This window comes from Pristiophorus japonicus, chromosome 15 (assembly GCF_044704955.1).
Source record: "Pristiophorus japonicus isolate sPriJap1 chromosome 15, sPriJap1.hap1, whole genome shotgun sequence".
In the NCBI taxonomy this organism is placed as follows: Eukaryota; Metazoa; Chordata; class Chondrichthyes; family Pristiophoridae; genus Pristiophorus; species Pristiophorus japonicus.
The window spans coordinates 132,503,231-132,529,887 of NC_091991.1; positions in this window are offsets into that span (position 1 = coordinate 132,503,231).

A 26,657-nucleotide genomic window follows, 5' to 3' on the forward strand; every position below is an offset into this window, starting at 1 on the left:
GGCAACAGGCGAGAAGTGGCAGTGCTTTGAGTGGAGTTTCTCCTTCCATGTCTTTTTTCACCATCATCCCTCTCCTGGGCCAGCGCCACATCACTCTACCACTCTGCTGCAGACCAGCTCAGTGAAGATCAGTGACGCACTGTAAGGCCACGGATAAGGTATCGGGCATCCTTTTTAAGCCAGCAGAAACGTTGGCATCCAAAGTCTGCAAGGCTGTGGTCATGACCTGCATGGACTCATTTAAGAGCCATGTTTGACGCTCCACGGAGGTGGCCACTCTGTCCATGGCAGACATTCTCGCAATTCCCTGCTCCACCGATCCACGACCATTGGAGTTGGATTCCTCCATCCTCACCTTTATTGTGGAGCTTGTGCGCGGCACGTTTGTTAGTACCTGGCTAAGTTGCTGATGTACCTTTTCAACAATAGACCAGGGGTTCAGCATCTGTGTCCAGCTGAGCAGTGCTCGGGGAGGATTGTGTCCCCGACACAGACGCTCCTCAGCTGTCTCTGCCATCAGTATCTGCTCATGCTCACTCGTGAGTTGTGAGTCACCAGGTGAAAACCCAACTCACGCTCTAAGTGGACCCACCGAAGCGCAAGTATCTGTGCTGGTGCATGGCTGCGTGTCCTGTGACGGTGCACCCTCAGAAGGAATGAGGTCCTCTGAGGCATCGTCCTCATGGATGTCCTGAAACACTGGGCGTATGAGTGAAGGCCCTGGACCGCCAAAGAAAGGGATATGATTTAGTTGTGGAAAAGGCAATCTTTACAATCATCAAACAGTTTTCTCATAGATTAGTTATTTATAAAATAAAGTCAGCATATGTGTGTCAGAGATATTAGTAATTCTGTCACCAGCTGTCTGTGAGCCCCCTGTCTCTCCCTCTCCGACTGAGCGGGACGCAGATGTGCCACTTACCTCCATGGCCTCCTCCTCTGCATCAATGATCTGGACTACTTGTGGCAGCCCACCTTCAGTCCTGACCCTCCCCCTTGTGTTTTGAGCTCTCTTCTACAACAAGGAGCGAAAAAACAGAGCTGTGAATGAGCAGAGGTCCGGGAATCATCCGATGGATGCAGTGCATTTGGTGAGGGTGATTATGAGACAGATGTTTCACATTGCATGAGGATTGGGGAGAGTGACATCAGTACATACGAGTAGAATCACTGCATTTAGTGACTTCACATTTAGGAGGCACAAGTACAGGCATTTTCTAAATAAGATAATACAAGGGATATGGAAAGACATTTCCAGATATACAGACAGATGACAGCCCATGTCATATACATATGTGGTTATAATTAAGCACAGCTATTGTGATTTCTTCTCTATGGATTGCAGCTTCAATTGTTTTTTTAACAAAATAATCATGTATGCAACTAACACAGAAACTCAGTGCTGAGAAGCGGTGGTAGGAAACTTGCCATGTGATTTCCTCAGGCAGACATGAACCTTCAAAGTATCAGGTGGTACATCTGTCCTGCTGTATTAAGCACGTAATCGGAAGGCTGTCAGTTTGTACCCCAGTGGCTTTTAACCACAAATAATGAGGTGAAAGTAATACCTCACAACAGGACTTTCACATTGATCATCTTATTAGAAAGGTGTAGGAATGACACATTATTCAAGTCCTAAGTGTTAAGCTTGAAATTTGTATTTAATCATATTCAGCTGTAAAACACTGCATGATATTGATTTTACTAAATAGGACAAATGCATTTACAATTACCTCCCTCCTCACACTGTCTTAAAAGTATTTCCAATGTTGGCGCGAAAGCCCATTATGCTGCAAGCTTCCACCAGCCTTCTCCTCGAGCTGCTCCTCCACTTCCAGTTCCACGTATTCAGCATGAATCCTCCCATGTAATGCATCTGCTTGATGGTTCATCATCATCATGCCCAATTTGGGCTGCATACTGACACTGTGCATAGGCTCTCAAATGTTCAACTCTTGTTCCAGGGGAAGATAACACCTAACAAAAGACAGTGAACATGTACCTGAATAGAACACCGAACATTCGTCCTGTAATCCCATAGAAGGAGGAAGCACTGCAAATCATGGAGAGAAGCCTTCAGGGTCTGAATGCTGTTCTCAGGGTTCATTGTGATCTTTTCCTGCTCTCTTACCTCATCCTATTCGCTCATTCATTGTTTCAATGGAAATAAACATTGGGAAAGATGTAAAGCAGGCTGCGCATTCGCCATCATCCATTTTACACTATCGCACATCTCAATCAGGACAATATTAACATATTGAAATGAAGGTCTCACCTGTTTCAGGTGGGAGCTTCCTTCACTCATCAAATCCTGCACTGAAATAACAGAGATCCAGCATTATATATCGCTGATCTTTTTTGTTCATCATTTAAACCCACTTTATATTCCACCCCCCGCTAAAAATCACAATTAATTGCAAAATCTAAGCTTTAGTGTCTTGCTTTCAGCATCTGGCTAACAAAATCAAAGTACCATGTGCTGTGTATCTGTAAAGCATGCACTCCCATGTTCCGCCACCAAGGAGCTCATCCCCTGAAGTCCCAAGGGATCCCAGCATCCCTTGGGAGCACTGTGTATAAGCCAACCCCTACGGCCTGTTCCTCACTCTGGAGTGTCTTATTAAAGACTGAGATCACTGTTACTTTAACCTCCCTGTGTGCAGCCTCATCTGTGTTAGGAACACAATAACTGGCGACGAGAATACAAATCCAACGCAAAGATGCAGCAAACTGTGGGCATCCTGGTGAAGTTCTCGGAGGGTGAGGACTGGGCAGCCAATGTCAAATGGCTAGACCAGTACTTTGTAGCCAATGAGCTGGACGGAGAAGGAAGTGCTGCAAAAAGGAGAGCGGTCCTCCTCACAGTCTGCGGGGCACTGACCTACAGCCTCATGAAGAATCTTCTGGCTCCGATGAAACCCACAGATAAGTCGTATGAGGAGCTGTGTACACTGGTTCGGGAGCATCTTAACCCAAGGGAGAGCGTGCTGATGGCGAGGTACTGGTTCTACACATGCCAGCGATCTGAAGGTCAGGAAGTGGCGAGATATGTCGCTGAGCTAAGGCGACTTGCAGGACAATGTGAGTTTGATGGCTACCTGGAGCAAATGCTCAGAGAGTTTTTTGTACTGGCTATTGACCACGAGACCATCCTACAAAAACTTTTGACTGTAGAGACACCGACCCTCTGTAACACCATTGCGATAGCACAGGCGTTTATGTCCACCAGTGATAACACCAAACAAATCTCTCAGCACACAAGTGCTAGCAATGTCCATAAATTAACTGGAACTGTGTTTGCAGGCAGAAATGTACAGGGCAGAACCCATGAGTATGCAACTGCCAGCAGGCCTCAGGTGACCCAGATGACTGAGTGCCCAACAAAGGATGAATGCAAGACAATTCACACCTTGTTAGCGTTGTGGAGGATTCCATTCAGCCTATTCATGCCGCTTCAAAGGGTATGTTTGCAAGAGCTGTGGAACAATGGGGCACCTCCAATGAGCTTGCAAATGAGCTGCAAGCTCTGCAAAACCTGCTAACCACCATGTGGCAGAGGAAGATCGGTCCATGGTGGATCAAAGCAATTTCGAGCCTCAGAGAGAGGAGGCAGATGCTGAAGTACATGCGGTGCACACATTTTTGACGAAATGTCCACCTGTAATGCTAAACGTAAAATTGAATGGCTTACCCATAGCCATGGAACTGGAAACTGGCGCTAGCCAATCCATCATGAGTAAAAAGATGTTGGAGAGACTGTGGTGCAACAAGGCTAAGATCATGCGTAACTGACCTGACAGGGGAGTAACCATGACCAGAAAGTGGTTCTCCCTGGATCAGGAAGGTGGTTCTCCTATGCTTTTTGGAAATAGGAGGTGGGTGGGGGGCACACATCCACCTCCATGGCACGAACCTGGTATTGTAGTACTTCCAGGAACGGTGCTTGGGCTCTAGGACTTTTGGCTAAGAGCAAAAACATTGGCGCAGAGTGATCCTTGAATTGGCCCAAGGTGACCTTTGACGTTTGTGATCTGACAAGGAATTGGAAAGATTGGCAACGAATAAATAAATTAAAAAAAAAAAACAAGGCATTTAGACCAGCCCTGAACCCCATCCACACGAAACTGAGAACGTACACCAAAGAGCTTATCACTGTCCTGGGCAGCGCCATGGTCAAGGCCACCTACGAAGGCACGGTGCATGAACAGCCACTCTGGATTGTCCCAGGCGATGGCCCCACACTGCTTGGAAGGAGCTGGCTGGGCAAAATCCGCTGGGACTGGGATGACATCTGAGCGCTATCACATGTCGATGAGGTCTCATGTACCCAGGTTCTTAAAAAATTTCCTTCCCTTTTTGAGCCAGGCATTGGAAACATTTCTGGGGCGAAGGTGCGGATCCACTTGGTCCCAGAGGCACGACCCATTCACCACAAGGCGCGAGCGGTACCTCACATGATGAGGGAGAGAGTGGAAATCGAGCTGGACAGGCTGCAACACGAGGGCATCATCTCCCCAGTGGAATTCAGTGAGCGGGCCAGCCCGATTGTTCCAGTACTCAAAAGTGATGGCACGGTCAGGATTTGCAGTGATTATTAAGTAATTATTAATCGTTTCTCGCTACAGGTCCAATACCCGCTGCCTAAGGCAGATGACCTATTTGCGACACTGGCAGGAGGCAAGACGTTCACCAAGCTCGACCTGACTTCAGCCTACATGATGCAGGAACTGGAGGAGTCTTCGAAGGGCCTCACCTGCATCAACACGCACAAGGGACTGTTCATCTACAACAGATGCCCGTTTGGAATTTGGTCGGCTGCAGCGATGTTCCAGAGAAACATGGAGAGCCTACTCAAGTTGGTACCACACACGGTGGTCTTTCAGGATGAAATATTGGTCACAGGTCAGGACACCGCTGAGCACCAACAAAACCTGGAGGAGGTCCTCCAGCGACTGGATCGCGTAGGGCTGCGGCTGAAGAGGTCGAAATGTGTCTTCATGGCACAGAAGTGGAGTTTTTGGGGAGAAAGATAGCGGTGGACAGCATTCGGCCCACAGACGCAAAGACAGAGGCTATCAGGAACGTGCCCAGGCCACAGAACATCATAGAGCTGCAGTCGTTCCTGGGACTCCTCAACTATTTTGGTAACTTCCTACCGGGGTTAAGCACCCTTTTAGAGCCCCTACATGTGTTGTTGTGCAAAGTGAGAACTGAGTATGGGGAAAAAAAACAATCATTGCTTTTGAGAAAGCCAAAAACATTTTATGCTCCAACAAGCTGCTTGTATTGTATATCCTATGTAAAAGACTTGTGCTAGCATGTGACGCGTCGTCGTATGGAGTCGGGTGTGTATTACAACAAGCTAACGTTGCGGGGAAGTTGCAACCTGTCACCTATGCTTCCAGGAGCTTGTCTAAGGCCGAGAGGGTCTACAGCTGATTGAGAAAGTGGCATTAGCGTGTGTGTTCGGTGTAAACAAAGGGCTAAATAATAATGCCTCAGCCCGCATGCAAAGGTGGGCACTCGCGCTATCAGCATATAACTATACCATCCGCCACAGGCCCGGCATCAAGAACTGTGCGGATGCTCTCAGTTGGCTACTATTGCCCACCACAGGGGTGGAAATGGCGCAGCCTGCAAACTTGTTGATGGTGGCGCAGCCCGCAGACTTGTTGATGGTCATGGAAGCGTTTGAAAATGATAAATCACCTGTCACGGCCCGCCAGATTAGGACTTGGACCAGCCAAGATCCTCTGCTATCGCTAGTAAAAAATTGTGTACTGCATGGGAGCTGGGCCAGTATCTCCATTGAAATGCAAGAGCCAATCAAGCCGTTTCAGCGGCGAAAGGACGAACTGTCCATTCAAGCAGATTGCCTGTTGTGGGGTAACCGTGTAGTGCTACCAAAAAAGGGCAGAAAATCGTTCATCTCGGATCTCCACAGCACACACCCAGGTATGGTAATGATGAAAGCAATAGCCAGATCCCACGTGTGGTGGCCCGGTATCGACTCTGACTTACAGTCCTGTGTACGGCAATACAGCGTATGTGCTCAGTTGAGCAACGCGCCCAGAGAGGCACCACTAAGTTTGTGGTCCTGACCCTCTAGACCATGGTCAAGGATCCATGTCGACTATGCGGGCCCGTTTCCTGGTAAAATGTTCCTGGTGGTGGTGGATGTTTTTTCAAAATGGATTGAATGTGAAATGATGTTGGGAAGCACCGCCACCGCCACCATTGAAAGCCTGAGGGCCATGTTTGCCACCCACAGCCTGCCTGACATACTGGTCAGTGACAACGGGCCATGTTTCACCAGTGCCGAATTTAAAGAATTCATGACCCGCAATGGGATCAAACATGTCACCTCGGCCCCGTTTTAAACCAGCCTCCAATTGGCAGGCAGAGCGTGCAATACAAACCATCAAACAGAGCCTTAAACATGTCACAGAAGGCTCACTCCAAACCCGCCTGTCCCGGGTACTGCTCAGCTACCGCACGAGACCCCACTCGCTCACAGGGGTGCCCCCTGCTGAGCTACTCATGAAAAGGACACTTAAAACCAGACTCTCACTGGTTCACCCCAACCTGCATGATCAGGTAGAGAGCAGGCGGCAGCAACAAAATGTAAACGATGGTCGTGCCACTGTGTCACAGGAAATTGATCTGAATGACCCTGTGTATGTACTAAACTATGGACATGGTCCCAAGTGGATCACGGGCATGCTGATCGCTAAAGAAGGGAATAGGGTGTTTGTAGTCAAACTAGACAATGGACAAATTTGCAGAAAGCACCTGGACCAAATGAGGCTGTGGTTCACAGACTGCCCTGAACAACCCACAGCAGACACCACTTTTTTCGAGCCCACAACACACACCCAAAGGATCAACGACACCACGCCGGACCAGGAAATCGAACTCATCATGCCCAACAGCCCAGCAAGGCCAGGTTCACCTAGCAGCCCTGCAGGGCCAACAACATGCCAGCCCAGCAAGGGCACAGCCAACACACCAGAACAGACATTTGTACCGAGGCAGTCCACCAGGGAAAGAAAGGCTCCCGACCGCCTCACCTTGTAAATAGTTTTCACTTTGACTTTGGGGGGAGTGATGTTGTGTATCTGTAAAGCATGCACTCCCATGTTCCGCCACAAGGGAGCTCATCCCCTGAAGTCCCAAGGGATCCCAGCATCCCTTGGGAGCACTATATATAAGCCGGTCCCTAAGGCCTGTTCCTCACTCTGCAGTGTCTTATTAAAGACTGAGGTCACTGCTACTTTAACCTCCCTGTGTGCAGCCTCATCTGTGTTAGGAACACAATACCACGTGTGATGGGTCATGAACAAGAGCCTTTAGTTAGTTGCTTAAAATGTCAGCAGTAACAACTGTGACCTGTCAAGTGATCCAGAACATTCATCATAACTGCGGAAACATTCATTACACACAGCATTTGTCTTCCCAAAGAGATTTGGGAGGTCCGTGTAAATGGTTTGGTGTGTGGGTGTGGTGAGAACAGATTCTTTCAGCTTCAGCATCTAGAGTTTATGATCGATAAACAATTGTAGGATTTTATCAGAAGCGATAGACATTTCAGGAAATTCGCCTGCATCCCGATTGAGGGCCGGTAACCTGCTCGGGGTGGGACTTCCTGCGCCCGGCGCAGAAATCCTGCCCCGGCCGCTGAATTGGGCTTCTCGCGCATTCTACTTCCTTTAGGGGCGGGGCCAGTGGTGCTAGCGGGGCACAATCGGGGGCGCTGCAGGGCGCTGGTGACCTCCCCTTTAACTTTGGCCCCGTGAGCGGATGTCGACCAGCTTCGCGGGGTATGGGGCAATATCCTCCATGGGGTCGCCGTGACTTGTTTCGCGGCTGCCCTGGTGATACTTGTGGGGCACGGCGCTGCCATGGCAGTGTCTCGGCAAACTTCCAGGCAATTTGCCAGGAGCCGGTAGTAGGCCGGTAGTGGGCCGCTAAAAAAGGGGCAATTTCGCCCCTTTGTTTTTGTTAGGGTGGATGGAGGCAGTGGGGGGGGGGTTGTGGGGGGGACAGGGATGGGAGAAATATTAGGGGTAATTTTAACCGAACCGAGTGGGTTTGGGGTCAAACGATGGATTTACACCTAATCCAATCTGCTTTGCTGCTTATTCACCTCTGGAGCTCAGGGACTGAATGTGGACGGGTTTGGTTAAAATTGCCCCATTATTTTCCAATAGCGAGCAATAACCACACATGACTTTCAATGGATCTTTAATTATAAAAAGCAGTCAGATTGAGCTGCAGAAGTGTGAAATGTTTGAAGTGCTATCACATTGATTTGAACAGACTCCTGAACTGTGTATTATTCGCTTATTATTTGCCTTTGTCCAAGAGCAGGTAAACAAGTCAGCAACAACTGCAGTATCATAAATATCTGCAATAAATAAATAAGTAATTTGACTTTTCATCGTCCTGATGTTGTGTGTGATTATAAATATCCTCACGCATTTGTTTCACTGAGCCATAGAGAGCAAAGCAGAGTTTTTGTCCTATTTTGGTCAGTGTCAAGTCAGCTTTAAGTTATTTAGAGGTAACTGGTACTCACACCTGCTTGATATCTTTATCACAGGAGCTATAAAAAGTCACCTTCAACAGCAAGAAGGGAAAAAGTGCCAGGGCTCAGCCCAGTATGGAAAACAGGCTAATTAACATGTGAACAATCAGGACTAATTAGCACTAAATTTAACAACTGAACCACATCAGACTGGCATCCTGGGGCAAAACATGTCACTGGTGATTGTGACTCAGTCCTCCAGGACCTCGACAGCTTCCTTTTGCATTTACTAGGCCTGATTAATCTCGAACAATTACCTAGTTTCAGAATAGGGTACCATTACAGCATAAAGCAAAATCTGCCTTAATACTCTGAAGAAAATCACTTATATACATAAATATTGACAGCATTTGAGGGCTGTGATGGTAATTTATTAGCCTGAGGATTTCAGATGCGAACTAATCTGAAGACTTCGGGTATAATTGTACTCTTGAGGTTGCTTTTCTCTAACTCCACCCAAGGAATAATAGTTCAGCTGCCACCTGAAGACGACGTGGAATAATTATATTTTTTCCGTTCATTTTTTTCCCCCAAAATTTGCAGCACAAATAAAAAGTGACAGGGAAACAGGATGGGACACTCTGAGGCCTTGCACCATCGATGGAGCCCTGCAAGCAATGGTCAGCTTATCAGAAAATCACCTGTATGTCAATGGACAGAAAGTCGCAGGCCCGTGGTGGGGAGCCTTGGAAAGTTCCACCTGGAGGCCTGTAAATTCGGGGCTAGAAATTCATTATAGCCCAGGAATGGCCGGTATCAGTAGAAAAGTTGGAGAATTAGCACCAGGCGCTAATGCTTTAGAGTGCACACAAAATTCATCTTCACTGCTCAAAGAAATGATTGGGGCGCTAATTCAAGCCTTAAAGCCCAAGCTCGTTGGCTTTACACTTAAAGGGTGGACCAATATCACGTGCAGTCTAATTGCAAGTCATCATTGCCACAGGATTTTTCCAGCTGTTAAAGCGGAGGTTCATTGATGCTGCAGAACCTCATTCTCAGCATTACTGGTGGTGCAACAGCCTCAGCAAACAGCAGCAGTTCAAGGAGAAGGAGAAGGGGTCAGAGGACTGAAGCAGCTGTACTCATGGCAGATCCATGCCCCAAGGAGAGAACCGGCAAATTCAGCGATCAAGCATGGAGGCACTGGTGTTTGCTGTGGAGAGACTGAGGGCGGTGCTTTAGCCAGCAAATGGCAGGAGGCCCTCGCCGCAAGTCTTCCGCACCATGTGAAGGGAGGTAGCGCAGCGTGTCTCGGCAGCACTGTGGTCCCCAGGACCAACACACAGTGCAGGAAGAAATTTAATGAACTCACTCAGGTGGTCAGGGTGAGTGAACGCTTCAACAAATGCTACATACCACTATCTGTACCACAGTCTTCACACACTGCCCAAAGCACCACACCCCCAGCACTCACCCACCAACAATCTCTACCTACCAGCACTCACACCCACATCTCACACCTTGCACACAATGACAGCTATTCAACTATGGCAGGCACATCATCCAAACACATTGCTCCACACTCACTCACACACTTTCTTTTCTCTTGTAGGCTAATGTGGTGCATAAAAGAAGGGAAGAAGGGAAGAGGAACACACGGGCGGAGGACAAGGCGACACCCAACCACTGTCTGAGCTGGAGAATCGAGTACTGCAGATTATTGGGTGTCAGGTGGTGGGCGCCGTGGGCACCAGTGACGTTGACCCCCTTGGGGACAACAATGGCATGTTCATCCTGACTCCTTCTTCTCACCATCCACTTCCCCCTCACCCCACAAGCGTTTTGCACTTTCCAGCTAATCATGCTATAGTAGCGGGATCGGCACAGGGTGAGGCACTGGGGACAAGTGGGCTGCAGCAAGGCCAGGGGGAAAGGGTAGCTCGGGGGCCAGCTCCCTGGAGGGTGAGTTCACGCGCGCGTTCTGCTGCACAGGACTCAGATGAGGACCTCGATGGGGAGGCCTTTAGAAGAAGGGTGATGGGCATGCACACAGAGATGATACGTGCAATGGCAAGGGTGTCCGAGAGCCTCTCGCCAATGATAAGGAGCGTGGAGTCCTGCATTCATGGAGTCTCAGCTTGATGCCAGGCAAGCTCTGACTGTTGCCATCGTGGCTGGGTCTACCACTATCGACCGGGGCTTTCTCAGTGTCACAGTAGGCCAGCAATCTGTGCACCAGCTTATTGGTAGGGATGCTGAGGAACTGCCCCAGGGGAGTGGTAGTGGGTCAGTGGAGCAGGAACCTGCTGTCCTCTCTCAGGATGACAGCATTCTTGCTCCCACCACTGACACTCTGCCATTGCCCTTGTCACTGCCTGTCATCCAGCCAGCCCAAACTGCTGCCGCTCATGCTGAGGTGGTGCAGTCTATACCCGGGCCTTCCAGGCCCAGAGCTGGTCGAGGGCATCCTCCAACAGCCTCTGGACCGCCCTTCTGGTAGGCCAATTGAGTGGCTGCCTCCTCCCTCGCTCCTGTTCCTCCTCCTCCTCCTCTCCCTTTTCCTCCTCCTGAGATGGTCCAGCAATCCCGGGTGGCGGAACCACTGCTTGAGCTCTCCGATGGTCTGCTCAATGATGTACCTCACTCTAATAAAGGTTTGAGGCTTTCAGAAGGCCTCAAATGGAATCACGCCAGCTCTCAACTGGCGTTTGTTCTGTTCAGGCCTTTCAAGGCCATAAAGGGATAAAATTTGAAATAGAAACAGAAAATGCTGGAAATACTCAGCAGGTCAGGCAGCATCAGTGGAGAGAGAAACAGAGTTAACGGTTCAGGTCGATGAACTTTTGTCAGGTCTTTTGGTTTTGGTTACAACAACAACTTGCATTTATATTGTGCCTTTAATATAGTAAAACATCCCAAGGCACTTCACAGGAACGTTATCAAACAAAATTTGACACAAGCCACATAAGGAAAGTGAGATTAGGCTGGATAGCTCTTTGCCAGCTGGCACGGACACGATGGGCCGAATGAACTCCTTCTGTGCTGTAAACGTCTATGATGCTATTGTTTTATTAAATATTGGGGAATTTGACCAAATGCTTGGTCAAAGATGTAGGTTTTAAGGAGCATCGTAAAGGATGAAAATGAGGTAGAGAGGCGGAGAGCTTTAGGGAGGGAATTCCATTTCCAATAATTCTTCTTGGTCTTTGCAATGAAAATTTAATTTCATGATGTATGCATATTGCATTAGTCACATTATCACAGCCCATACATCTCTTAATGTGCATGATAATGTGTCTAAAGTGAGGCAGGCATCGCACGATCTGAGTTCAGCATCCAATTCAAAAAAGAATGAAGGTGAGTTGTGAATTGAAGCAGCAAATGTTCTCTTGGAGTCATTCAGTGATGAATGAATGAGATGATACTGATCAGATGGAACATTAATTAATGGGTTTAAAATGCATTTCTGTTGAGGAGTCACAATGTCTGGCTGAAAACACTGAGTCTCCTGACACCAGATCACACAACAAATCTTGAAAGCAAACAGTGCCTGGAAACATTCTTGTCGGAGAATGACTTTTTTGTTAAAACAAACACTGTTTCATTAAACAGAGCCAAAAGTTTTAATTTGGTTGACGCACAGGTCATACATTTACCAGAAGCTTTGTGGCCCTCGAGAGACTGCATACATAATTGGGGCTTGTCATTTAGTTTAACTGCGCCTTTCTTTAGTCCCTGACATGTTTTCTTAATTTCCAATAACATTCTAAATAAAAACGGATTTTCCTTACTTAGCTTCAAATTTATCTGGGCCTTATGGGGCCCACTTTATTCCTGATTTTCAAATCCTAAAATAGAATTTCTTTTGAAACAACCAAAAAACCTCCAGTCCAGGGACTTCAGCACATAACCTAGGCCTACACTTTAGTGCAGTATTGAGGGAGTGCTGAATTACCAGAGGTGCCATCTTTTGGATCAGAAGCCCCATCTGCTGTTTGGGTGGATGTAAAAGATCTCAGGGCACGATTCAAAGAAGAGCAGGGGAGTTTTCCCGGTGACTGGGACATCATTTAATCAACTCTTCCACAAACAAATTAACTGATCATTTATCTCATTGCTGCTTTTGGGACCTTGCTGTGCACACATTTGCTGCTGGATTTGCCTGAAAAACAACAGTGGCTACACTTCAAATGCACTTTATTGGCTGTGGGATTTCCTAAGGACATGAATATAAATATAAGTTCTTTCTTTCAACTGCCATGCAAAGCAGAAATCCACTCCAGATACAGGGCAGCAGTTGCACTTGCACTCATGATGATCCATCATATCATAGGCAGTCCCTCGAAATCGAGGAAGACTTGCTTCCACTCCTAAAGTGAGTTCTTTGGTGGCTGAACAGTCCAACATGAGAGCCACAGACCCTGTCACAGGTGAGTCAAATATTCGTCGGGGGGAGGGAGGGGCGGCACTGATTTACCACACGCTCCTTCTGCTGCCTGCGCCTGACCTCTTCACGCTTGCAGCGTTGAGATTCGAGTTACCTGGGCGGTCTTCGGCCAGGGTCTCCCAGGTATCAGTGGTGATGTCGCACTTCACCAGGGAGGCTTTGAGGGTGTCCTTGTAATGTTTCCGTTGCCCACCTTTGGCTCGTTTGTCATGAAGGAGCTCCACATAGAGCAATTGCTTAGGGAGTCTTGTATCTGGCATGCGAACTAAGTGGCCTGCCCAGCAAAGCTGATCGAGAGTGGTCAGTGCTTCAATGCTGGGGATGTTAGCCTGGGCAAGGACACTGATGTTGGTGTGCCTGTCCTCCCAGGGGATTTGCAGGATCTTGCAGAGACATCGTTGGTGATATAGCTCCAGCGACTTGATGTGTCTTCTGTACATCGTCCATGCCTCTGATCCATACAGGAGGGCGGGTATTACTACAGCCCTGTAGACCATGAGCTTGGTGGTAGGTTTGAGGGCCTGGTCTTCGAACACTCTTTTCCTTAAGTGGCCGAAGGTTGTACTGACGCACTGGAGGCGATGTTGAATCTCTGCATCAATGTCTGCCTTTGTTGACAAGAGGCTCCCGAGGTATGGGAAATGGTCCACGTTGTTGAGGGCCACGCCGTGAATTTTGATGACTGGGGGGCAGTGCTGTGAGGCGAGGAAAGGCTGGTGGAGGACCTTTGTCTTACGGATGTTAAGCATAAGGCCCATGCTTTCATTTCCCTGGGTGAATACATCGACTATACCTGGAGTTCAGCCTCAGAATGTGCGCAGACGCAGGCGTCATCCGCGTACTGCAGTTCAACGACAGAGGTTTGGGTGATCTTAGACCTGGCCTAGAGGCGGCGTGGGTTACACAGTTTCCCGTAGTTTAGTTCCACTCCAGCAGGGAGCTTGTCGACAGTGAGGTGGATCATGGCAGCGAGGAAGATTGAGAAGAGGGTTGGAGCAATGACACCGCCCTGTTTGATCCCAGTCCGGACGTGGAATGGGTCTGTAATGGATCCGCTGGTAAGGATCACGGCCTGCATAGTAGTGCCGCAAAAAAGTTAATACCGGGGCACTTAAAGACCCAGCTGAGAGAGCCCTATACAGCCAGCAACTCACAGCTATTCTGGCGTGCTTTGATGACCCTGAGATGCTCAATGCCCACAGTGCTTGGTCTGCCCTCCAGGCCTCCATAACCAGTGCCTGTGAAGAGACACTTGGTTACTCAACCAGAAAGCACCACGACTGGTTTGATGAAAATGATCAGGAGACCCAAGAGCTAATAGATCGTAAGCGCAGAGCATTTCTGAGCCTCAAGCAACAACCCAACTCGGGAGCTACAAAGCAACGCTACAGATGGCTCAAGGCTGAGGTCCAACAAAAAACCCAGGACCTAAAGAACAGGTGGTGGATGGAGAAAGCGCAGGTGATACAACAACTAGCCGACAGCCACGACACGCGAGGATTCTTCTGTTATGTATTGATGTGTGTATCGTCCTGGTACCTTAAATGTATAATAAGCACAATGGTACACCACAGAGGGCGCTGTGGTGGGAAATCTGAAAGTACCTGCAAGCGGCAGTATAAAAGACTGACCACCACACCTGAGAGGCACTCTGAGGCTGTTCAATAAAGGACAAAGGTCACAGCAGTTAGATTAACACCAGACCGTGTGGAGTCAGTGATTTGTGTGCTGCATACACCACATCTTCGTTGCAGTCAAGGCCACCTACGGTCCAAACTCCCAAGGCCCCACTCCACTCCTGGCCAAGAATGGGGAAACACTCATCAAGGACACCGAGGCTGTCAGGGCCCATTGGAGGGAGCACTTTAAAGATCTCTTCAATCGAGGCTCTGCCTTTGACTTGGGTGTTCTCAACTCCATCCCGCAGCTTGCAACCCGCCACCACCTCAGTGAGACCCCAACACTGCACGAGGTAGGCAAAGCCATAAAACAGCTCAAGAATAACAAGGCTACGGGTGCGGGTGGAATCCCTGCTGAGGCGCTAAAATATGGTGGAGAGGCGCTGTTGGCATGGATACATGACCTCATCTCTCTCATCTGGAGGGAAGAGAGCATGCCAGGAGATCTCAGAGATGCAGTGATCGTGTCCATTTTTAAAAAGGAGAACAAATCCGACTGCGGCAATTACAGGGGAATCTCCCTGCTATCAACCACTGGGAAAGTTGTCGCTAGAGTTCTCCTCAATCGTCTTCTCCTTGTGGCCGAGGAGCTCCTCCCGGAGTCACAGTGCAGATTTCGTCCCCTACGGGGAACAACGGACATGTTCTTTGCAGCACGACAGTTGCAGGAAAAATGCAGGGAGCAGCGCCAGCCCTTATACATGGCCTTTTTCAAACTTACAAAGGCCTTTGACACTGTCGACCGTGAGGGCTTATGGAGTGTCCTCCTCCGTTTTGGATGCCCCCGAAAGTTTGTCAACATCCTTCGCCTGCTCATGATGATATAGTGTCACGCGAACTTACCTTAGCAAGCACCATCTGAGACTGGCACTATGCATGCATTGTAGGAAGGACGAGTTGGTCTGCACTGGGAGTCTCGATGAGCACTGGTGCACAGAAGCACGGACAGGGGGATGGAACAGCCCAGGAAGTAGCTTGTCGGAGGGCGCACTCACATCCTGGCCCTGCTGCAGAGTGCACCGATAAAGACCTTGAGGGCACAGCCTACATTAACGGACTGATTCCTATACACCAGGAGCATAGAGGAGCCCAGCTGTAGCTTGTGTGGGGTCATCCAGCAAGGCATTGAAACTATGCAGTCAAGCATGAAGTGAGTGGTCAGCTCTTACAATACTGCAGTGAGGCCCAGATTGATGGAGTCTCTGGTGACATCTCTGACAGCTTTGCTGGGAGCTCAGACTGCTGCTATCATGGCTCTGGTGTCTAGCATCTGCTAACACTTTCAATCCATGAATGAGAGCATGGATAGGAGTGTGAAGAGCACAGATCGGGAGATAAAACTTGAACCACAGTAGAACTTGCCTTCTGCAGCACACGGTTCTCCGACAGGCACATAACTCACTTCCAGTGTTCACTACCTAATCAATGACACAGAAAGCCTAAATAAATCATTCACATGGGACACGGATTGCCCACACTGATGGAACAATGAAGGGAGGCACTGAGACACCAACAATTAACACCTGAAGGAGAAAGGAATGAAGAACGTTATTCAAAGTTATGAAGGGTTTTGATAGTTTGGAGTGGAATGTTTCCACTGGCAGGAGGGTCAGTAACCAGAGGATACAGATTTAAAATAATTGGCAAAAGTATCAGAAGTGAGATGAAAGAATGACAAAGGGCTAGACTTTCGGCACATCATCGCCCATTTAGTGCCCATATAAGCGCTGAGATGCAGGCTATCGCCCATATTTGCTGAAAAATGGAAACTAGCGCCCGATTTATCGCCCATTTATCGCCGGTCCAACTTTCAGCATACATGAATGAGCTGCATCGCAAGGCCTATTTAAAAAAAATGACATCATCCTCGTGCAAGGCCGAGAATAGTGCTTATAATAGAAACTTAGGCCCGATTATGGCCCAGATTATCGCCGAGTGCTTTTTTGGCAATTCGTCCAAATGATCACTGGCCCAAAAAGACGCTGAAGAAAAGCTGCAATCACCTGACCATAACTCGGTGCTACTCGGCAGTACGGACGCCATTTTGTAACTCGGAGGATCTGTAATAAAAGGCTGCTTCAAGTGCTTGTCAGGATAATCACTTTGTGAGGATTCTAAGGGCCTTTTTGACTCTTTCCAATCATCTAATCACATTTGTATTTGTTGAGGACAAATTAAGGGCATTTATAGCGATTTATAGTGATGGGGCCTGTAATTTCTCAACCAGTATTGATCACTAATCACATACTGCAGAATAGAGATGGGAGAAGGTATATTGAAGAGCATTATGTGCCTAATCAAAGAGGTGGCAGACTGCTGTGGAGAAGGAGACGTTACACCCAACGCATTTACAGGGATAAGCGATTATACCTGGACTTGTCCGATAACACATGCATTAGAAGACTGCGCTTCCGAAAGGAGGTCATCAGTGAGATATGCCAGCTAATTAAGGGAGATCTGCAGCCTACCAGCACCATCAGAACCACACGACCCGTTGAGGTTAAAGTTACTGCGGCACTTTCCTTTTATGTATCGGGCTCCTTTCAGGCCTCAGCTGGCGACATTTGCGGTATCTCTCAGCACGTCACACATTGCTGCATTCGACAGGTGGCTGAAGCCCTTTACTCATGCAGGATGGACTTTATAAGCTTCCCTATGACGAGGGAGGCACAGACTGAGAGGGCTTTGGGTTTCTCACGAATAACAAACATCCCCAAGGTGCAGGGAGCAGTAGACTGTACACACATCACCCGGCGAGCACCTTTACAGGATACAGAGGTGTTTCAGAACCAAAAGGGATTCCACTCCCTGAATGTGCAGCTCGTTGTCGACCACAAGGAAATAATCATGGCAGTAAATGCAAATTTTCCAGGCAGCATCCATGATGCGCACATCTTGCGTAAAAGCACTGTGTCTGACCTGTTTAAGAGTCAGCCACAAGGTCACGGTTGGATGCTGGGGGGGATAAAGGGTATGGCCTTGCCAGCTGGCTCATGGCCCCCCTGTGTAATCCCCAGATGGAAGCTGAGAAGCACTACAACAAAAGTGATATAGCTACACGCAATATCGTTGAAAAGACAATTGGAGTGCTTAGCAGTGCTTCAGATGCCTGGACCACTCAGGAGGCAACCTACAATACCACCCTGAGCAGGTCGCTGAGTTCAGTGTGGTGTGCTGCATGTTGCATAACCTAGCTATGAGGAGAGCACTATTGCCAGATGGGACCGCTGGTCCACCTCAGGAGAGAGGGGAGGCGGAAGAGGAGGACGAGGAGGACGAGGAGGACCTCGGGGAGGACAATCAGCATGGCGATGAACCTATGCTCCCACACACACACACCACCCCCCCCGCCCCCCACAGCACTGGAAAAGCCCTCTGGTAGTTACGCAACTACAAAACCCTTGCGTCAGCAGCTCATAAATGAACATTTTGCATGAAAATATATTGGTGACAGTTACAGTTGTGTTACGTTTCATCCTTGCCTGGCCTGGCAATGGCCATTGCTTCCAACCATTGTATTGATGATTTACCTTAGGTTATTAGAAGATACTGCACGATAATTGTAAAGTTAAATAAAAATGTTTAATAAATTGAAGATGTAATTTTAATTTTTTTTTAAACAAGCATATGTAACACCGTCCCCCCCCAATAGCCAACAACATTTGCAACACAACAATATAACAATACCGTCCCACCATCCCCAACAGTGAACATTGGTACAGGGGCCTCCCTTAGCGCCTCGTGAGTCTGGATAGCTGAAAAACATAATTGAGGTTATTAGAAAAGAAGGGTAGACATGAGAACGCTGGCATATGTACGAGGGGCAACACTACGGCAGTAAATGAACGAGAGACGTTACATATGATTAACCCGAGAGTACAGAAGTTGCATGCATAACATTACATCTTTCGTATATTATAATGAAATGCCATGAAATTACTTTAAATTACCACTGGTTTACCACTGCTTTACACATTACTCACGTGGCACAACAACAGGATCTGCACCACCATGGGTGTCAGAACGAGTGTGGGTGCCCACTAGTGCTGCGGCGCATTCTTCTAAATCAGTCAGTGGGTGGAGCTCAGCAGGGCCTCCTCCGGTCCGCCTCAGCTCCGCCTGATTCTGAGATATCTTGCTCGCAAACGTGACAAGAACATGGCATAAGCTAATTGACAGGGTACTATTATGGAAACACAACAGATATTGTAATCCACAATTAGTCACCCCACATTCTATTCTTAACGTTATATGCTAATACGGTTTGTATCCACAATGGATGCATGGTTATAACATCTACGTTCAGAGAAAATATTTAATAAGACGTGTTTATGAACTAATGCTTGACACCAAACATCTCGCATACAATCTCGAGGAAGGGCCCCATCCACGGACAGTTGCATTCGGTGCCTGAGGGGAGGTAGGCGGTTGATTTGAATCGATGGAGGTTCCCCGGTGGGGGGGGAATCAGGACTGCTGGTGAGCTCGGCAATGACAGGAGTGTAATGGGAGGGGGCACCGTGTCCATGGGCTGTGCTCGGAGACCTCTGTGTGGCCAGAGCTAATGTCCCAAAGTGTCCCAGGGCAGACAGTGAGTCAGGGCAGCTCTCCCCCAGTCCAGGCTGGGTCACTGTGTGAATGACAGCAGCCGGAAAGACTCACACAGTCTGGGTAAAGCTGACCGGACCCCTCATTGCTCAGTCATGCCCCATCCACCAACCTAACCAAAAAGGAGATGGTGCCCAAGTGAATGACTTGCTCACAGCACACAAAGATTCTCCTTCTAAACTAACGTGGTAGAAATGCTTGCGGTCTGTCTGTTTCCAGTCATTCCCTTAAATAATAATAATTAATACTGTTGATTAAATGTAAGGCACCTGAGCAAAATTAGACTTAAAGGGCTCAAATTTCCCCAAGAGTTGTCCCGTTTTTTTTGGAGTAAGTAGCTTTTTTGGAGTAACTTAAAAATCGCAAATTTCCCCATTTAACTTGCTCCAGTGTAAGTCAGTTAGTTAGGTTTTTTTCTAGTTTAGTTTGTTCTCTCCAAAAGGGGGCGTGACAAGCCACTTACGCCTCTTTTGGCCATAGAAGCAAATCTGCCCAGCTGAAAGTTACTCCAAACTAATTTAGGCCAGTGTATGTGGCCACTTTTGTAGGCACAGAAAAACCTTACCTACATTTAAGAAATCAACGCAGGTAGCCAGAGATACGGTGGGTAGGTGGGTGGGCGGGGGTGTGGGGGAAGGTAAGTTAGAGGATTCTAAAGCACTAAAGACCTTCACAACATCAGCACAGCATTAAAACATCTTCAGCACAACAGCTGCACAACATCATCAAAAATAAATGAAAGATAAATCAGCTACTGAAAATAGAGAAGTCCTACCTTGCCGACTGCAGAATGCACCGGCTAGCCCTCCCACCTGGGCTAGGGGCGGCAGGTGCGCATGACTGCAGGGGTGAGGGATTTTTACTTTTTACAGTTGTCTCTAAATGTTGCGTGGTCCTAATGGAGGATGATTTAGTTTTAATACAAAATATATTTTATTGGATATTTTACAGTGCACTTCAATGGCAACAACAACAACAGCAAAGAAAGTCTGCACCCATTCCCTCACCCACATCTCAGGGAAAGTGCACTTCCTTATAGGGTCGGTGATGGTGGTCGGGGGGGGGGGTTGGGGCCCAGCTTGGGTCTGACCGGTGATTGGGGCATGGATTGAAGTGGGAGTGGCATTTGAGTATCCGGCCTTTATGCCCTTATTGCAGAAGCTAGCTCCCTCATGGCATCTGCCATCGTTTGCACACCCACTGAAATGCCCGCCCTCAGTTCCCGTCTCAGTGCTGAGATTTCACCCGACAATGTCGCGACCTCATCACGCACCCCACTGACGGCCGCCATGAGTGATCTTGTGAGGGCATTGGGCGCCTCACCCAATGACACAATCTGATTAACCTCTGCTGAGGGCTGCCACTCAGGAGAGACTGGTCGGCTTCTCCTTCCCCTCGCCGTAGGTCTGTCTAGTGGCACCCCTCCAGTACAAGGTGCAGGCTGGGATGGTGGGAGACTGGGTGTCCCAAGATGCATTACACGACCGCGACCTCGGAAGGTGTGAACCCAAGGAATGTTGCCGAGGAGCTCACGGAGGTTTCTGGCAGTGTGATGCCCTGCACTATGGCCTGATCCATATCGCGGGCAGCATTCTCCCGGGCACACATTTCCATGGATCCCTCCTCCCCCCACCTGCCTTGGTCTGGAGCGCATGCATCTGGATCCTCTGGTGGATCTTCAGGATGTTGAGGAGTGTCTTCTTCTTCTGCAAAGTACAACAGAACAATCAAATGGTTAGCAGCACAGGAGGGGACAGGATGGGTGGCATGAGTAGTCTGATGCATAACAGGCCAATCAGCAGGTTGATTTGAAGGGCGACTATGCATTTTAATGACTCACCCTTACACCCCCTCCCCCCGCGTGTGGGTCCAGCTTGTGCAGAGCTGATTCTTTTTCTGCCGATGCGACTCAGCAAGGCAGCAACCCTCTGTTCCAGGGGTGACAGTTGGTGCAGATTTGGCGGACCTCCTCCTGTTCTAAGTCTTTCTCTTTTGTTGTGGGCCAATTTCTTCTGCAAAGATGAAAATATTAATTTTCAGACATGGTGCACTTCTGATAGGTGGGACACAGACAGATGGTCACATTTTCCATTGCAATTCAATTTAAAGATGAAGATACTACTTACACTCACTACTTGACCAATGTCCTGCTGTTTCTTCTTGCACTGGCTTGCAGATCTTGCGGTATGCACCCCTGCAGAGAATTCTTCTGCAACGAGGTTCCATCTTTTTCTCATTTCCTTGGGTGAAACTTTTGACGGACCACTCTTGCTGATATCCATCTCCAGCTATTTCTCCTCAATGACAGTCAGTAGTTTCTCCACTTCCTCATGGAGGAAATTCTTTGTTCGTCTTGCAAGTTCTTGCGCCATTCGTCTATTAGATTCACACTCAGGTACTGTTCAAAAATCTCACTTCTCACCTTTCTTCCACCTATCCAGCACTCCTTTCAACTCCCTCAGCCACATAAAAATCAATATTTAAACATTACCTTTATATATGCTCCATCACCAATGATACTGAGGACACTCTCCCTTTAATTGGCCGATTGCCAAGCTTCCTGTTGCACTGCGCATACGCGCACACTGAAATGTCCATTGTGCATGCGCGCACACTCAAACAGACATGCGTCCCCCTGCCGGCACTCCACAAGCCACTGGGCCCAAGCCCCGCCCCCCTGCCAGCCACGCTGATAGATCCGGACGTTCCCAATGTTGGGGAAGTCCAGAACCAGGGGTCACAGTCTAAGGATAAGGGGTAAGCCATTTAGGACCGAGATGCGGAGGAACTTCTTCACCCAGAGAGTGGTGAACCTGTGGAATTCTCTACCACAGAAAGTTGTTGAGGCCAATTCACTAAATATATTCAAAAAGGAGTTAGATGAGGTCCTTACTGCTAGGGGGATCAAGGGGTATGGCGAGAAAGCAGGAATGGGATACTGAAGTTGAATGTTCAGCCATGAACTCATTGAATGGCGGTGCAGGCTAGAAGGGCCGAATGGCCTACTCCTGCACCTATTTTCTATGTTTCTATGTACGAGGGGGCGGCCAAAGTGGAAGGTAAGTTTTTGCCGCTTTTTTTGCCCCAAAAAGTCAGCGTTCCACCCCTCACTATGCCGCTCTAGGCGTCTGGGGAAATTTGGATCCAAAGGGCGGAGATTCCGACCCCAGTCCAAATCTTAGCATGGAGGCTACCCAAGATTACCCAGCTTAATTACAATCTGGAAGATTTAGATTCTAATCAATTCAGTGGATCATTACAATTTAAAATGTAATAATTTAATACTTTTGCCGAAGCAACCAGGCTGTTCCACCTCTTGCAGCACTGATCTGCCTCACACCTTTCGTGGGCCACTGAAGAAACAACGGCGGCGATATCGCCCCATATTGTTTTATAGGTCCAGGGGGGTTTCCCACGTCCACCCCGGGTTAATTGTCCCCACCTATTCTCCACCTCATTTACGAGCGCCTCATTGGCCTCATCCAGAAGGCTTTTGCCCTCCTTCACCCTGACAGCTCCTTCTGCTGCATACTTGTATGACGAGACATCTTTCAGTACCACTAATACAGAGACCTCCAAGATCAAGAAGACTATATAAAGTTTTTGAAAAACGGAGACACTACTTAAATTACAACTGAATCCTTCAAAATGCTTTACAATGAAAATGATCAACTTCAATTAATTAAAATGGAATGTTAAAGGTATCAGACTACTTGCTTTCTCTCTCCTTCTCTCTCTCACTCTTCTGAGCATGCGCAGATGACCCCTGAACTCCCGAATCACGGGGAAACTTCTTTGCTAAAAAGAAAATGCACATGCGCAGAACACCCGTTGCTATGGATGCCAGCATTGCACGACTCAATACATCGCTAAGGCCCATTTCACATTGCTAACGGTATCGCCCAAAATAAGAAGGCAAAACTAGCGCTTTTTAAAATGGGCAATATTCCAGTGATCATGAAAATTTTTTTAAAAACTAAGGCCGGAAATATCACCCATTTTTGGGCAATAGCGATCATAGTGGAAAGTCTAACTCCTATTTATATCGCACCTTTCCGACCACCGGAAATTTCAAAGCACTTTACAGCCAATGAAGTACTTTCGAAATGTAGTTACTGTTGTAATGTAGGAAATGCAGCAATCAATGCGCGCACTGCAAGCTCCCACAAACAGCAATGTGATAATCTGTTTTTCTGTTATGTTGATTGAGGGATACATACTGGCCAGGACACCAGGAATAACTCCCCTGCTCGTCTTTAAAATAGTGCCATGGGATCTTTTACGTCCACCTGAGAGGGTATATAGGGCCTTGATTTGGTCTAAAGCTTGGTCAAAGAGGTAGGTTTTAAGGAGCGTCTTGAAGGAGGAAAGAGAGGTAGAGAGGCAGAGAGCTTTAGGCAGGAAATTCCAGACCTTAGGGCTGAGGCAACCAAAGGCACAGCCACCAATGGTTGAACGATTATAATCAAGGATGTTCAAGAGAGCAGAATTAAAGGAGCGCAGATACCTCGGGGGATGGTGGGGCGGTTGTGGGTTTGCAGGAAATTCATCATCATCATAGGCAGTCCATCGAAATCGAGAAGGACTTGCTTCCACTCTAAAGTTCTCAGATGACTGTATAGTCCAATACAGGAATTACAGTCTCTGTCACAGTCATTGAAGGAACGGGTGGGTGGGGAGTCTGGTTTGCCACATGCTCCTTCTGCCATCTGCGCTTGTTTTCTGCACGCTCTTGGCGACGAGACTCGAGGTGCTCAGCACCCTCCCGGATGCTCTTCCTCCATTTAGGGCGGTCTTTGGCCAGGGATTCCCAGGTGTTGGTGGGGATGTTGCACTTTTATCAAGGATGACCTTGGAATGTTTCCTCTGCCCACCTGGGAATTGCTTGCGGTGTAGGAGATCCAAGTAGAGCGCTTGCTTTGGGAGTCTCGTGTCGGGCATGCAGACAATGTGGCCCGCCCAACGGAGCTGGTCGAGTGTGGTCAGTGCTGCGATGCTGGGGATGTTGGCCTGATCGAGATTACAGAGATAGGGAGAAGCGAGGCCATGGAGAGATTTGAAAACAAGGATATAGGTGAAAAGATCGGATGCCAGTTTTACGTCTCCACCCGATTTAACTTCAATGGGAAGTTACAATCATTTTGTGGTCGTTACAAATGTACATAGAAGGAAAATCAGCACTCTTTACATTGTACCCTCAAATACCTTCTCTTTAAAGGATGTGTCTGAAGCACATAATTTCCAATCCAACAAGAGCGGCTGTTTCCTGGATGAAAGCTATTGTTTCAGTTTGAAGATGAAGTACTGTAGACAGAATCCTAGCAGCCCATCCATCACCCTGACTGACTTCCTTTGGCACTGAGTAAACTGCAAAAACAGAACCCTTTTGTAAACAATTTTCAACTGATCTACTGTTTTCCAGTCTGGATGCCCAACAAGGCAACATCAAAGTTAAAAGCACATGGCATCTGTTAAATTGTAAGTGAAATTAATTAGAGTAAACAAATAAGTTCTGCGACATTTCAGATCTCCTCCAATTGGCTCAAGTTCCAGGGGCTCCAAACAGGCGAAAATAGGTCTATTCCTTTAATTTGTGCTGGAATAATCCGGGGCTATTTTGCAGATATATTCCACTACCACACCAACTGAATTGTACTTCTCTTGTTTTTATTAATGATTTCCTGCACTGTACCCAAGAAAGTTGTAATGATTGTTTTTTGTTAGAATCCATTCGATGAATGTTATGTTACTTCAGTTGTTCTTATGAAAAGTCAATCACATGGCTGCCATTTGTTGGGGAAAAAAAGACCGGTGTGGATTTTAACCCAGAGTGGGTTTTAGACTGGAGGAGGGTCACGTGCAAAACACACACCCTGGCAGCCTTCAGGCTTGGGGCACTTTTAACTCATGGCCTCATCTACATGCCACCGGTCATGCCTGCCTGAAATGTGTAGGAAGCACTAAAAAGAATGAAAAGAAAGACTTGGATTGAGATAGCGCCTTTCACGACCACCGGACGTCTCAAAGCGCTTTACAACCAAGGAAGTATTTTTGGAGTATAGTCACTGTTGTAATGTAGGAAACGCGGCAATCAATTTGCGCATAAGCAAGCTCCCATGAACAGCAATGTGATAATGACCAGATAATCTGTTTTTTTTGTTATGTTGCTTGAGGGATAAATATTGGCCAGGACACCGGGAATAACTCCCTTGCTCTTCTTCAAAATAGTGCCATAGGATTTTTTACGCCCACTTGAGAGAGCAGACGGGGTCTCGGTTTTAACATCTCTTCCAAAGAACAGTACCTCCAACAGTGCAGCGCTCCCTCATCACTGCACTGGAGTGTTAGTTTAGATTTTTATTTTGTGCTCAATCCCTGGAGTGGGACTTGAACCCACAACCTTCTCACAAAGGCAAGTGTGCTACCCACTGAGCCACAGCTGACATTTTGTTTTCATTGAGAGACCTGGAGGAACATTCCTGGAGGGCCTCCACTGCCTTCTGGCTGTGGCGAGTGAGGTTAAAATACCATCAGGAACCTAGTGGCATCATAAGACCGCGGTTGGCATTGATGGTTGAGGCTTTCTACTGAGTTCAGTGGGCAGCTCATCTGCTGCCATAACCATTGGCATTAAAATTGGGAATGCGATGAGAAATGGTGGCGCTCCAGTTTAACTGTTTGCTCACTCTGTTCCCGCTGAGGGGGAGGGGGATTAAAATCCTTCCCACAATAGTTTTAACCTGTTGCTTATCACATTTGGATTAGTACAATGGTCATTTACATAGATATCAATTATGCAAATTATAAATGTAGATAGTCATCAATATATTTATGTCACATATACACAATAGCCACAAACAGCTCAGAATTACTGCCACCCAAGCCAAAACCAATTACAAAGGTTTCAGTCAAATTTTAATCTCACCAATCAGTTCTGGAACAACCCTGGGTTGCGCTCTATGCTGAAATACCTGTATGCTATTTTTATGTGACTATTGTATCGTTTCTTTGCCTCACTCAGTGGGTTTGCAGTCTTCTTAACAGAGTGAAACAGTTCAACCAAGGTATTAGAGGCAATTTTGCTTCACCTAGTGCCCTGCACATGCCACAAAATGGGGCAGTAGGTAGGCAAAAATTGTAAAAATAAATCGTACCCACAGGTCGCCTGAGGCCCAATCGACTCAATTTTCGAGAAAGCCTCGAAATGGAAGGCCAGCGCTCCTGCCTGAAACTGGCCAGAGCCATGAATCGGGGTCCTATGCCAGTTGTAAAACCCTGACGCTACTTTCAAGGGAATATGTGCCACCCACACCCTGGCCATTGGTATTGGACATGGAGCAGCCTAACCCGCGGTACTTAAAGCAACCACTGGAGGCCACTATAGATACTGCACAGG